Here is a 16,169-nt window from a genome sequence, read left to right on the forward strand (position 1 = left end):
TTTTCCTACGTGTCACCAAGATCAATCTAGGAGATGCTAGCAACGAGAGGGGAGGAGTGCATCTACATACCCTTGTAGATCGCGAGCGGAAGCGTTCAAGAGAACGGGGTTGATGGAGTCGTACTCGTCGTGATCCAAATCACCGATGATCCTAGCGCCGAACGGACGGCACCTCCGCGTTCAACACACGTACGGAGCGGGGACGTCTCCTCCTTCTTGATCCAGCAAGGGGGGAGGAGAAGTTGATGGAGATCCAGCAGCACGACGACGTGGTGGTGGAAGTAGCGGGATCCCGGCAGGGCTTCGCCAAGCGCAAGCGGGGAGGAAGAGGTGTCACGGGAGGGAGGGAGGCGCCAGTGCTTGAGGTGCTGCTCCCATGCGCCTCCCCACTATATATAGGGGTGGAGGGGGCTGGTTTCTTGCCCTCCAAGTCCATTGGGGCGTTGGGAAAGGTGGGGGAAAGAAATCCCATCATTTCCCTTCCCCACCGATTGTTATCCCCCTTTTTTAGGGATCTTGATCTTATCCCTTCGGGATATGATCTTATTCCTTCTAAGGTGGGATCTTGGTGCACCTTGACCAGGGGTGTGGGGCCTTGCCCCCACTACCCACGTTCATGTGGGTCCCCCCATGCAGGTGGGCCCCACTTTGGAACCTTCTAGAACCTTCCCGGTGTAATACCGAAAAATCCCGAACATTTTCCGGTGGCCAAAATAGGACTTACCATATATAAATCTTTACCTCCGGACCATTCCGGAACTCCTCGTGACGTCCGGGATCTCATCCGGGACTCCGAACGACTTTCGAATTTCAGCATACTAATATCTCTACAACCCTAGCATCACCGAACCTTAAGTGTGCAGACCCTACGGGTTCGGGAGACATGCAGACATGACCGAGACGACTCTCCGGTCAATAACCAACAGCGGGATCTGGATACCCATGTTGGCTCCCACATGTTCCACGATGATCTCATCGGATGAACCACGATGTCGAGGATTCAATCAATCCCGTATACAATTCCCTTTGTCAATCGGTACGTTACTTGCCCGAGATTCGATCGTCGGTATCCCAATACCTTGTTCAATCTCGTTACCGGCAAGTCACTTTACTCGTACCGTAATGCATGATCCCGTGACCAAACACTTGGTCACATTGAGCTCATTATGATGATGCATTACCGAGTGGGCCCAGAGATACCTCTCCGTCATACGGAGTGACAAATCCCAGTCTCGATTCATGCCAACCCAACAGACACTTTCGGAGATACCTGTAGTGCACCTTTATAGCCACCCAGTTACGTTGTGACGTTTGGTACACCCAAAGCATTCCTACGGTATCCGGGAGTTGCACAATCTCATGGTCTAAGGAAATGATACTTGACATTAGAAAAGCTCTAGCAAACGAACTACATGATCTTGTGCTATGCTTAGGATTGGGTCTTGTCCATCACATCATTCTCCTAATGATGTGACCCCGTTATCAATGACATCCAATGTCCATGGTCAGGAAACCATAACCATCTATTGATCAACGAGCTAGTCAACTAGAGGCTTACTAGGGACATGTTGTGGTCTATGTATTCACACATGTATTACGGTTTCCAGTTAATACAATTATAGCATGAACAACAGACAATTATCATGAACAAGGAAATACAATAATAACCATTTTATTATTGCCTCTAGGGCATATTTCCAACAGTCTCCCACTTGCACTAGAGTCAATAATCTAGTTCACATCACCATGTGATTAACACTCAAAGTTCACATCTCCATGTGACTAATACCCAAGAGTTTACTAGAGTCAATAATCTAGTTCACATCACCATGTGATTAACACTCAATGAGTTCTAGGGTTTGATCATGTTATGCTTACGAGAGAGGTTTTAGTCAACGGGTCTATAACATTCAGATCCGTGTGTGCTTTACAAATCTCTATGTCATCTTGTAGATGCAGCTACCACGCGCTACTTGGAGCTATTCCAAATAACTCCTCTACTATACGAATCCGGTTCACTACTCAGAGTCATCCGGATTAGTGTCAAAGTTTGCATCGACGTAACCCTTTACGACGAACCCCCTTTCCACCTCCATAATCGAGAAAATTCCTTAGTCCACTAGATACTAAGGATAAGTTCGACCGCTGTCATGTGATCCCTTCCTGGATCACTATTGTACCCCTTGACTAACTCATGGCAAGGCACACTTCAGGTGCGGTACACAGCATAGCATATTGTAGAGCCTACGTCTAAAGCATAGGGGACGACCTTCGTCCTTTCTATTTCTTCTGCCGTGGTCAGGTCTTGAGTCTTACCCAATACTCACACCTTGTAACACAGCCAAGAACTCCTTCTTTGCTGATCTATTTTGAACTCCTTCAAAATCTTGTCACGGTATGTATTCATTTGAAAGTACCACTAAGCGTTTTTGATCTATCCTTATAGATCTTGATGCTCAATGTTCAAGTAGCTTAATCCAGGTTTCCATTAAAAACACTTTTCAAATAACCCTGGATGCTTTCCAGAAATTCTACATCATTTCTGATCAACAATATGTTAACAACATATACTCATCAAAAATTCTATAGTGCTCCCACTCACTTCTTTGGAAATACAAGTTTCTCATGAACTTTGTATAAACCCAAAATCTTTGATCATCTCATCAAAGCGTTCATTCCAACTCCGAGATGCTTACTCCAATCCTTAGAAGGATTGCTGGAGCTTTGCATACTTGTTAGCATCTTTCAGGATTGGCAAAACCTTCTGGTTGTATCACATACAACCTTTCCTCAAGAAAATCGTCGAGGAACAATGTTTTGACATCCCATCTGCAAGATTTCATAAATAATGCAGTAACTGCTAATATAATTCTAACAGACTCTTAGCATCGCTACAAGTGAGAAAGTCTCATTGCAGTCAACTCCTTGAACTTGCCGGAAAACATCTTAACGACAAGTCGAGCTTTCTTAATGGTGACACTTACCATCATTGTCTGTCTTCCCTTTAAAATCCATCTGTACCCAACAGCCTTACGACCATCAAGTAGTTCTTTCAAAGTCTATACTTTGTTTTCATACATGGATCCTCTCAGATTTTATGGCCTCGAGCCATTCGTCGGAATCAGGTCCCACCATCTCTTCTCCATAGCTCGTAGGTTCATTGTTGTCTAGCAACATGACTTCCAAGACAGGATTACGTACCACTCTGAAGTAGTACGCATCCTTGTCATCGTACGAGGTTTGGTAGTGACTTGATCCGAAGTTTCATGATCACTATCATAAGCTTCCACTTCAATTGGTGTAGGTGCCACAGGAACAACTTCCTGTGCCCTGCTACACACTAGTTGAAGTCATGGTTCAATAACCTCATCAAGTCTCCACCATCCTCCCACTCAATTCTTTCGAGAGAACTTTTCCTCGAGAAAGGAGTCGTTTCTAGAAACAATCACTTTTGCTTCCAGATCTGAAATAGGAGGTATACCCAACTGTTTTGGGTATTCTATGAAGATGCATTTATCGCTTTGGGTTCGAGCTTATCAGCCTGGAACTGTTTCACATAAGCGTCGCAGCCCCAAACTTTTAAGAAACGATAGCTTAGGTTTCTCTAAACCATAGTTCATACGGTGTTGTCTCAACGGAATTGTGTGGTGCCCTATTTAAAGTGAATGCGGTTGTCTCTAATGCCTAACCCATAAATGATAGTTGTAATTCGATAAGAGACATCATGGTATGCACCATATCCAATAGGGTACAGTTATGATGTTCGGACACACCATCACAATATGGTGTTCCAGGCGGTATTAGTCGTGAAACAATTTCCACAATTTCTTAATTGTGTGCCAAACTCGTAACTCAGATATTCATCTCTATGATCATATCACAGACATTTTATCCTCTTGTCACGACGATCTTCAACTTCACTCTGAAATTACTTGAACCTTTCAATAATTCAGACTTGTGTTTCATCAAGTAAATATTCTCAGCATCTACTCAAATCATCTGTGAAGTAAGAACATAACGATATCCACTGCGTGCGTCAGCACTCATTGGACTGCACACATCAAATGTATTACTTCCAACAAGTTGCTCTCTTGTTCCATCTTACTGAAAACGAGGCCTTTCAGTCATCTTGCCCATGTGGTATGATTTGCATGTCTCAAGTGATTCAAAATCAAGTGAGTCCAAATGATCCATCTGTATGGACTTTCTTCATGCATATATACTAATAGACATGGTTCGCATGTCTCAATCTTTTCAAAAACGAGTGAGTCCAAAGATCCATCAACATGGAGCTTCTTCATGCGTTTTATACCAATATGACTCAAGTGGCAGTGCCACAAGTATGTGGTACTATCATTACTATCTTATATCTTTTGGCATGAACATGTGTATCACTACGATCGAGATTCAATAAACCATTCATTTTAGGTGCAAGACCATTGAAGGTATTATTCAAATAAACAGAGTAACCATTATTTTCCTTAAATGAATAACCGTATTGCGATAAACATAATCCAATCATGTCTATGCTCAACGCAAACACCAAATAAAAATTATTTAGGTTTAACACCAATCTCGATGGTAGAGGGAGCATGCGATGCTTGATCACATCGACCTTGGAAACACTTCCAACACATATCGTCATCTCACCTTTAGCTAGTCTCCGTTTATTCCGTAGCCTTTTATTTCGAGTTACTAACACTTAGCAACCGAACCGGTATCTAATACCCTGGTGCTACTAGGAGTACTAGTAAAGTACACATTAATATAATGTATATCGAATATACTTCTGTCGACCTTGCCAGCCTTCCCATCTACGAAGTATCTAGGGTAGTTCTGCTTCAGTGACCGTTCCCCTCATTTCAGAAGCACTTAGTCTCGGGTTTGGGTTCAACCTTGGGTTTCTTCACTAGAGCAGCAACTGATTTGCCGTTTCATGAATTATCCCTTCTTGCCCTTGCCCTTCTAGAAACTAGTGGTTTTACTAACCATCAACAATTGATGCTCCTTCTTGATTTCTACTTTCGCGGTGTCAAACATCGCGAGTTTCTCAAGGATCATCATGTCTATCCCTGATATGTTATAGTTCATCACGAAGCTCTAATAGCTTGGTGGCAGTGACTATGGAGAACCATCACTATCTCATCTGGAAGATTAACTCCCACTCGATTCAAGTGATTGTAGTACTCAGACAATCTGAGCACATGCTCAACGATTGAGCTTTTCTCCCTTAGTTTGCAGGCTTAAGAAACTTGTCAGAGGTCTCATACCTCTTGACGCGGGCATTAGTCTGAAATCCCAATTTCAGTCTTTGGAACATCTCATACGTTCTGCGACGTTTCAAAACCGTCTTTGGTGCCACAATTTTAAACCGTTAACATCACACACTGAACTATCACGTAGTCATCAAAACGTGTATGTCAGATGTTCGCAACATCCACAAACGATGCTCGAGGTTCAGCACACCGAGCGGTGCATTAAGGACATAAGCCTTCTGTGCAGCAATGAGGACAATCCTCAGTTTACGGACCCAGTCCGCATAATTTCTACTATCAACTTTCAACTAAATTTTCTCTAGGAACATATCTTAGTAGAACTAAAGCGTAAGCTACGACATTATTTGCAAAGACCTTTTGACTATGTTCATGATAATTAAGTTCATATGATTATTTAATGAACTCCCACTTAGATAGACATCCCTCTAGTCATCTAAGTGATACATGATCCGAATCGACTAGGCCGTGTCCGATCATCACGTGAGACGGACTAGTCATCATCGGTGAACATCTCCATGTTGATCATATCTACTATACGACTCATGTTCGACCTTTCGGTCTCTTGTGTTCCGAGGCCATGTCTGTACATGCTAGGCTCGTCAAGTCAACCTAAGTGTTTTGCTTGTGTTCCGAGGCCATGTCTGTACATGCTAGGCTCGTCAACACCCGTTGTATGCGAACGTTAGAATCTATCACACCCGATCATCACGTGGTGCTTCGAAACAACGAACCTTCGCAACGGTGCACAGTTAGGGGGAACACATCTCTTGAAATTTTAGTGAGGGATCATCTTATTTATGCTACCGTCGTTCTAAGCAAATAAGATGTAAACATGACAAACATCACATGCAAATCATAAAGTGACATGATATGGCCAATATCATCTTGCGCCTTTGATCTCCATCTTCGAGGCGCGGCATGATCACCTTCGTCACCGGCATGACACCATGATCTCCATCATCATGATCTCCATCATCGTGTCTTCATGAAGTTGTCTCGCCAACTATTACTTCTACTACTATGGCTAACGGTTAGCAATAAAGTAAAGTAATTACATGGCGTTTTCATTGACACGCAGGTCATACAATAAATTAAGACAACTCCTATGGCTCCTGCCGGTTGTCATACTCATCGACATTCAAAGTCGTGATTCCTATTACAAGAACATGATCAATCTCATACATCACATATATAATTCAGCACATCCTTTTGGCCATATCACATCACATAGCATATCCTGCAAAAACAAGTTAGACGTCTTCTAATTGTTGTTGCATGTTTTACGTGGCTGCTATGGGTTTCTAGCAAGAACGTTTCTTACCTACGCAAAAGCCACAACGGTGATATGCCAATTGCTATTTACCCTTCATAAGGACCCTTTTCATCGAATCTGATCCAACTAAAGTGGGAGAGACAGACACCCGCTAGCCACCTTATGCATCAAGTGCATGTCAGTCGGTGGAACCTGTCTCACGTAAGAGTACGTGTAAGGTCGGTCCGGGCCGCTTCATCCCACAATGCCGCCGAATCAAGATAAGACTAGTAACGGCAAGCAAATTGAACAAATCATCGCCCACAACTACTTTGTGTTCTACTCATGCATAGAATCTACGCATAGACCTGGCTCTGATACCACTGTTGGGGAACGTAGCAGAAATTCAAAATTTTCCTACGTGTCACCAAGATCAATCTAGGAGATGCTAGCAATGAGAGGGGAGGAGTGCATCTACATACCCTTGTAGATCGCGAGCAGAAGCGTTCAAGAGAACGGGGTTGATGGAGTCGTACTCGTCGTGATCCAAATCACCGATGATCCTAGCGCCGAACGGATGGCACCTCCACGTTCAACACACGTACGGAGCGGGGACGTCTCCTCCTTCTTGATCCAGCAAGGGGGGAGGAGAAGTTGATGGAGATCCAGCAGCACGACGGCGTGGTGGTGGAAGTAGCGGGATCCCGGCAGGGCTTCGCCGAGCGCAAGCGGGGAGGAAGAGGTGTCATGGGAGGGAGGGAGGCGCCAGGGCTTGGGGGTGCTGCTCCCATGCGCCTCCCCACTATATATAGGGGTGGAGGGGGCTGGTTTCTTGCCCTCCAAGTCCATTGGGGCGTTGGCAAAGGTGGGGGAAAGAAATCCCATCATTTCCCTTCCCCACCGATTGTTATTCCCCTTTTTTAGGGATCTTGATCTTATCCCTTCGGGATATGATCTTATTCCTTCTAAGGTGGGATCTTGGTGCGCCTTGACCAGGGGTGTGGGGCCTTTCCCCCACTACCCACGTTCATGTGGGTCCCCCCATGCAGGTGGGCCCCACTTTGGAACCTTCTAGAACCTTCCCGATACAATACCGAAAAATCCCGAACATTTTCCGGTGGCCAAAATAGGACTTACCATATATAAATCTTTACCTCCGGACCATTCCGGAACTCCTCGTGACGTCCGGGATCTCATCTGGGACTCCGAACGACTTTCTAATTTCCGCATACTAATATCTCTACAACCCTAGCATCACCGAACCTTAAGTGTGTAGACCCTACGGGTTCGGGAGACATGCAGACATGACCGAGACGACTCTCCGGTCAATAACCAACAGCGGGATCTGGATACCCATGTTGGCTCCCACATGTTCCACGATGATCTCATCGGATGAACCACGATGTCGAGGATTCAATCAATCCCGTATACAATTCCCTTTGTCAATCGGTACGTTACTTGCCCGAGATTCGATCGTCGGTATCCCAATACCTTGTTCAATCTCGTTACCGGCAAGTCACTTTACTCGTACCGTAATGCATGATCCCGTGACCAAACACTTGGTCACATTGAGCTCATTATGATGATGCATTACCGAGTGGGCCCAGAGATACCTCTCCGTCATACGGAGTGACAAATCCCAGTCTCGATTTGTGCCAACCCAACAGACACTTTCGGAGATACCTGTAGTGCACCTTTATAGCCACCCAGTTACGTTGTGACGTTTGGTACACCCAAAGCATTCCTACGGTATCCGGGAGTTGCACAATCTCATGGTCTAAGGAAATGATACTTGACATTAGAAAAGCTCTAGCAAACGAACTACACGATCTTGTGCTATGCTTAGGATTGGGTCTTGTCCATCACATCATTCTCCTAATGATGTGATCCCGTTATCAATGACATCCAATGTCCATGGTCAGGAAACCATAACCATCTATTAATCAACGAGCTAGTCAACTAGAGGCTTACTAGGGACATGTTGTGGTCTATGTATTCACACATGTATTACGGTTTCCAGTTAATACAATTATAGCATGAACAACAGACAATTATCATGAACAAGGAAATATAATAATAACCATTTTATTATTGCCTCTAGGGCATATTTCCAACATATAAAACGTCCAAGATTGATAATATAATAGCATGGAACAATCAAAAATCATAGATACGTTGGAGACGTATCAGCATCCCCAAGCTTAACTCCTACTCGTCCTTGAGTAGGTAAGTGATAAAAACAGAATTTTTGATGTGGAATGCTTCCTATCATGTCATATCATATTCTTTTCTTTATAGCATGGACATTTGGACTTTTATGTGATACAGAACAATAGTCTAGTTTTGACATGATAATTTAAATACTCAAGCATATCAATAAGCAACCATGTCTTTCAAAATATGAATGCTAAAATAAGTTATCCCTGGCCCATCATGCTCAACCATTGATCCATTCATGAAACACACTCGCATATTAGCTACACCCAATACTCAAGTATGATCATATTGCCTCTTAGTTGGTGCTTTTATAAAAGAAGATGGAGACTCAAATTCAAAAATAAAAATTGCATAAAGTAAAAGAAAGAACCTTCGTAGAGGGAAGTAGGGATTTGTAGAGGTGCCAGAGCTCAAAGCAAAAAACTTAGAGATAAAACATTTTGGGAGGTGTATCCTTCCCACCAATGAAAACGACTTAGAGTTCCCAACACTTTCCTTGCTAGATATATCATAGGCGGTTCCCAAACAGAAAATAAAGTTTATTCCCTTTTCCACCATACTTTCACTTTCCATGGCTAGTCGTATCCACAGTTGCCCTCCATACCAACACTTTCCAAGGAATTTATTATTTGACAACATAAAGTAAATTCATTTTTCATTTCGAGACTGGGCATCCCTAAACCTTTGCCTTACTCTCGTGCAATGACAAGTGAATAAACACTCACCGTGAGAACAACACATCCAGCATGGAAAATATTAGACACCACTCACCGCTCCGTGAGCGAAACGAACACACAAAAGAGAAGTTTATTTTGAGAATTAGAGATGGCACATACAAAATTGCTTAGAACGGCAAAAGAATACCGCATATAGGTAGATATAGTGGACTCATGTGGCAAAACTGGTTTAAAGGATTTTAGATGCACAACTAGAGATCATACTTAGTGCAAAATGAAGGCTAGCAAAAGATTGGGAAGCGACCAACCAAGAAACGAATAATCTCATAGGCAAGCATTAAGCCTAATTAACACCGAATAATGCACCACAAGTAGGATATAATTTCATTGCATGACTATTGACTTTCGTACTTGCATAGGGAATCACAAACCTTAACACCAATATTCTTACTAAAGCATAATTACTCATCAACATAACTCACATATCACATCATCATATCTTAAAACTATTACTAAGGATCAAGTTTATTTTGTCCAATGATCTTCATGAAAGTTTTTATTATATCCTTCTTGGATATCTATCACTTTGGGACTAATTTTCATGTGTTGCTTTACATAAGCTCAAATAAATATAAGTGAAGATCATGAGCATAATTTTTCTTTCTCTCAAATTAATTTAAGTGAAGCAAGCAAGAATTTCTTGAAAATTTTACTAACTCTCAAATAAATCGCACCTTATCTCTATTAGTTCATTACTAGGGGTAACATGGTCTTTTAGCATATCATTTAATAACCTCTAGTCCATGTTTAGTCCCTGGAACCAAGCAAGTAGGGACTAGGGACTTTTTAGTTGGGACTAAAAAAGTCCTAGGACTTTTAACCAAATAGGGCCTTAGATTAATAACAGCTAAAGAGTTGCACGAGTCAGTGGACGCACCAGCACCATGTGCATCTACCGATGTATAAAGGGGTGATGCACAGTCTGTTGCAACAAAGAACAAACAACCAAGGAGCATATTTGTGTTGGTCCCAGTTTTGTTATCTTTAGACACCTTTCCCTATGTGAGGGCAGCAAATCTAGTCCTGCTCAGATTCTACAGCCTTGTCCCTCGAAACAAAAAGATCAATTCATTACAGATGTGCGTACTGCCTTTGTCATTGTTTTCTCTTTTCGACCAACGTAGGTGCTGTATAGCCAGTCTGTACTACTTTCCCCCTTCCTTTCCTCTTTGAACCACGTCCTAGATTCATGCTACCCACTACTTTCCCCCTTCCTTTCCTCTTTGAACCACGTCCTAGATTCATGCTATACAACTTTCCCCACTACTTTCCTGTTTGATCCAACACCTAGATCCGAGTGCAGAAGCAGAAAAAGCCCACATGCAGCTAGAGCAATGCATGTGGAATAAGTAAATTATACCTTAAGATTCTTGGGGTGTGGCTCAGTGGGCGGCCGGAGGCCGATCTGCCCATACTATGTATGGCAGCAAGGAAGAAGGGGTCGGAGGCCCTCCCGCGCCGCCGCTGGGTGAAAGAGAACAACTGCGCCGGTAGTGGATTCCCTCCCTCGCCGATGGCGACAGCGTTAAGCCTCCTTCCCTTCCCAACGGACTGATCCTGCCGGCTCTTTGACCAGCAGTGAGGGGAGAGAGAGAGAGAGGCCAACGAAGTCTTGTTTAGATCTGGAGAGGGTGAGAGAGTGTGAAGAGAGCAACTACAAGTGCTGAGGCTCCAGCGTGTATATATATAGTGGAGAGAGAGTGTGAAGAGTGCAAACCCTAGAAAACAAGCGCCGAGGCTGCAGCGTATATAGATGGAGTGGTTTTCTTTTTATCTCCATAAAAATCATTTTAAATGGTGCACAAAACGGAACTCTTTATTTAACGTAGTGAAGAAAAATACTAGGGGCAATGCTAATACGTGAAGAAAATTTAACGCTCAAAGGAGTCACCTCGCAACTAACGCTGCACGCCTCCCGGTCGCGCTACTAACGTTCACGTGTGGTACACAACCCTCCGAAGTGAACAACAACTGAACCACACACGATCAAAATATCGGAAAGGTGGGCTGCACCATCCTCCAATTTTAAAGATTTTGGGCACTTGTATTTGGCCTAAGTCAGTGTGCCACCGTATGTACTAAGGGTTACAATGGGTGCTAAGAAACTAGGGCGTATTGAGAGTAATTTCCATGGCGTTTATTTGTAGGGTCGCTTGCAAATTGTGAAACTCTATTCTCCTCTTATTTATTGGATGAGGCAAATCTTTTGCCTCCGTTTCGGAAAAATAAATGAGAAATTCAATTTTAATTATTTAGTTTGTACACTTTGCTCTCTTCCAATAATATTGGGCACTTGTATTTGACCTAAGTTAGTGTGCCACTGTATCTCGTACTACTCCCTCCGTCTAGGTGTAAGCCACGCTAGAAGGTGCAGTGGGACCAAGGTGCAAGCAGATTGGAGGAGAAGGAGAAACTTGACCGGTCCTTCCACCAATCAAAGCCCTGATTTCTGTATCTAAATGCAACAATTAATCACAACAATTAAGAGATGTCGTTTTAACTACCATGCAGGGCTGCATCATCTTACAGAAATGAGCTCCACCGTGTCACGTCTGTGGTTGGGGAAGACGCAAAAGACGCAAAGAGTGCTACTAGTACTACGTGCGTGGGTGCGTGCACCTCTTCTCTTCGAGAATGGTTATTAAAAGTATAGCCCACTACTGTACCACGCGGTTATTATATATGGGCAAAGAGTATAGGCAGTAATAATGACTAATAAGCCGTCAAATCACGAGGCCCACCTCTCTCTATGTTTGACCGAGGACGCAGCCATCATTTCACTCCTCGTTGAATATCCATCCGCTGCTACCTCCACAAATAAATAAAAATCCGCTTCTACCTCCGTAGCATGGTTAGTAATATAGCCATGTCAATCACGACGTAGAAATATCATTCACTAATACAATAGGGCTGGATCTAAGGCTGGTGACTTTTTTTTACTTTGTCTCTTTCTCTTTTTGTCTCATTTACTCATTTTACATAGGAGCACGTGTAGAGGATGGCTATTCCTTTCAATGGGACTTCTTCATGGGGTTTAAGACTAAGCAGCTCCGAATTATGCCCACTGCCCACCACTCTGAATCGTGCCATCTATGATAGGGAGTACTCCCGTTGCAACAATGAGGTCCACTAGGTCTAGCACGTCCTGTAAGAAGAGACTGTCACACAAAACATACATCTTGTTGCCTTCTTCCTCACACAATACGTACCACTGGTATGTAATACTAGTACTACTACTACTCGTTTTCTTATAAACCTTGCACTTGGCATCTCCAAAATATTAACCTTGCGCTTGGCTCTTCGCCTCTTCGGGAAGTCGAGCAATAATGGTACTGCAGTATATATCGTTCTGGCTATCTGAGACCAAATGATTTGATGCACGTCCACCATGTGGGTGAGGGTCGAGGGGCGGGGGCGAGGGAGAGTGCGTACTATTACGTCCGTTTCAATATGGACTACATACGGAGCAAAATGAGTGAATCTACACTCTAAAATACGTCTATATACATCAGTGTTTGGAGTATGTACTAGTAGTTCATATTGAAATCTACTAAAAGACATATATTTCAAATAGTATGATAATCTCTCTAACCAAGGTAGGGACGAGGAGTAAACGGACGGAGTAGTAAAATTTTCTCCTCGTCCTACGAGCCACAACGCGCGTGGGCGAGGGGGACGACGTACTAAGCAAGCTTCTCCTCATTCTGCGAGTTGACGTGACACATCAAAAATAATACGTACAGATCATCTCCAGTGTATAGAGCCTTGCCTCTAAGGTAGGCCCCACATGGTTTACCTCTTTTTAACATAACGCATTAAGTCGCAATTTGTTTGTTCACCTATGGTACACGATCCTCCATCAAGTGGACAACCAGTACACGTGTCAAATTACCACATGGGCTGCTTTTTCGTACAAAAATGAGCTCCACCGTGTACCCGCACGGGTGTGGTTGGGAAAGAGACGGGAGTACGTGCGCCGTGTGTGCACCTCTTCTCTTCGTGCACGTCCCCCACCTACGTGGGTGTGTGTGAGAGAGATACAAACCTAGACAGATGGCATGTGCGTTCGTGAGTGTTTTTTGTTGGGGTGTGATTTCGTGAATGTATTTGTGGGAATATGTGTCAAAGATATCTCAATCAAAATTTTGACACATGCAATGTGTGTGAAATAGAGGCCTATCTATATCATATATAGAGGGGGCGATCCACGAGAAGAGAGGGAGGGGTCATAGATATCAATAGAGTCGAAGAGAGGATCAAGTGGGTGGGTGCGGGATCGATGAAGAGAGCCATCGAAATTGTGCGTGTGCAAGTCAAAGATATAGGGCGACTGACCTACCAGAACGTCAGAGGGCACAGGGCAAGTTTGTGTGTGGCAGGGAGACATGACTAGAGCGCTCGATGTATCAGTGTGGGTGGGGGAGGGGGAGGCATAGACCTAACTAGAGAGGTAGATCGACTCGTATATGTGTTGAGAAGGAGAGACTCAGCTATGTCTTGAGGGAGATCGGTCGACATCCATACATAAGTGAAGGACAGGAAATAGGTTGGGACAGAGAGAGAGAGAGAGAGGGTGGGAGGGAGAGGGGTAGAGTGCTGGATGGGTGATGGAGTTGCTTCTCGAAGATGGTGGGAGAGGCCTACTAGACAAACTGAGGGTAGAACTGCAATATTATCAATAAGAGTGGGGATGTGTTTCTGTGTGTGCGTGTGCGTGATAGATGTGTCGGGACGCATGCATGGATGATGAAGGGGGACCATGTGTTTGGTAAGCAGACCTAACTAGATCGGTAGATCAATTGTTGTTTTTCGGAGGAAGGGAGAGACATAACTAATGAGGTAGATCGATGGACGCGTGCGAAAAACGAGTTATAACGACCTAGCTAGCTATATGTATAGCGGGAGATCGGTCGGTGTACATCCATTTGTTAGAGGCAAATAAGGCCCAGCGAGAGGGATAGACAGAGAGAATTGAGCTAGGAGGTGGTGCGAGAGGCCTACTAACTAGATAGGGGGAGGAGTGTGTGAGGGAGTCCTGGACTGAGGGGTCCTCGGGCGTCCGGACTGTTAGCCATGGGCCGGACTGATGGGCTGTGAAGACATGAAGACCGAAGACTACGCTCGTGTCTGGATGGGACTCTCCTTGGCGTGGAAGGCAAGCTTGGTAACCAAATATGTAGATTCCTTTCTTTGTAACCGACCTTGTGTAACTCTAGATCCTCCTGGTGCCTATATAAACCGGAGGACTTAGTCCAGAAACGGAGATACTCATTACCATCGTCATACAGGCTAGGCTTCTAGGGTTTAGCCATTACGATCTCGTGGTAGATCAACTCTTGTAATACTCATATCCATCAAGATCAATCAAGCAGGAAGTAGGGTATTACCTCCATAGAGAGGGCCCGAACCTGGGTAAACATCATGTCCCCTGTCTCCTGTTACCATAGACCTTAGACGCACAGTTCGGGACCCCCTACCCGAGATCCGCCGGTTTTGACACCGACATTGGTGCTTTCATTGAGAGTTCCACTGTGTTGTCCTCAAAAGGTCCGATAGCCCCTTCAATCGTCAACAATGACGCTGTCCAAGGAGAAACCTTCCTCCCCGGGCAGATCTTCGTGTTTGGCGGCTTCGCGCTGCGGGCCGACTCGCTTGGCCGTCTGGAGCAGATCGACAGCTACGCCCCTGGCCATCAAGTTAGATTCGGGAGCTTGAACTACGTCGCGGACGTCCGCGGAGACTTGATCTTTGCTGGATTCGAGACCGCGGCGATCGCTCCTGGTCACCCCGATGAACATGACCTAAATCTGTCATCGGACCGCATCCAGGAGATTGCTCCTGTAACTGCTGTGGCCATAGATCCGGAGCATATTGTGCCATCCAAGGACAGGAGGCTCAACCCCACCGCGGAGGCCGCAGATTCCACGGCGTTGGAGCCGAACATAGACCTAAAGTCACACGACGTCTTTGTCACCGGAACTCCGGACTCGTCTCTGGTTATAAACTCCGAGCCATGTGCATCCGTGGACGCCGAACTGGATCGCTTATCGATCTTTGAGTTTAGCGCCGCAGACATCTTCCAGCATTCGCCCTTGGGCGATGTGCTAAATTTGTTAAGAAATCTGTCCTTGGCGGGGGACTCACAGCCGAATTATGTCCGGTTCGAGCTGGAGGCTGTTGATGGGGGAGAATTCCACCTCCCACCCACCACCCACTTCATAGCCACTGTCAAAGACATAACCGACACGCCTGACTATGACTCCGAAGACATCGACGGTATGGACGACGATGCCGGAGACAAGGAGGCCCAAAACCCGCCGTTCACCGGAGATGGACGGCCACCTCCTCATATGACGTATACATGGTAGATACGCCGAAAAATAATAGCGGCGGTGACAAGGAAAACCCAGCAAAGGAGGACCCTCCTAAAACACAACCAAAGCGCCGGCGTCAGCGGCGCCGCTCTAAATCCCGCCGCAGCAGGGATAGCAACACCGGCACAGGAGACGACAACACTCCGGATGGTGCCGAAGACATAGAAGAACCCGATGAACAAACTGCCAAACAAGACAATCGGGAATCAGGGCATGCCAGCCCTGACGAACAGGCCATAGAAGAAGACTCGGAGGATGGTAGTTACCGTCCGCCCTCCGAGGAGGAGGTGAGCCTCGGCAACAAAGACTTCAT

The sequence above is a fragment of the Aegilops tauschii genome, chromosome 5, assembly GCF_002575655.3.
Source record: "Aegilops tauschii subsp. strangulata cultivar AL8/78 chromosome 5, Aet v6.0, whole genome shotgun sequence".
Lineage (NCBI taxonomy): Eukaryota > Viridiplantae > Streptophyta > Magnoliopsida > Poales > Poaceae > Aegilops > Aegilops tauschii.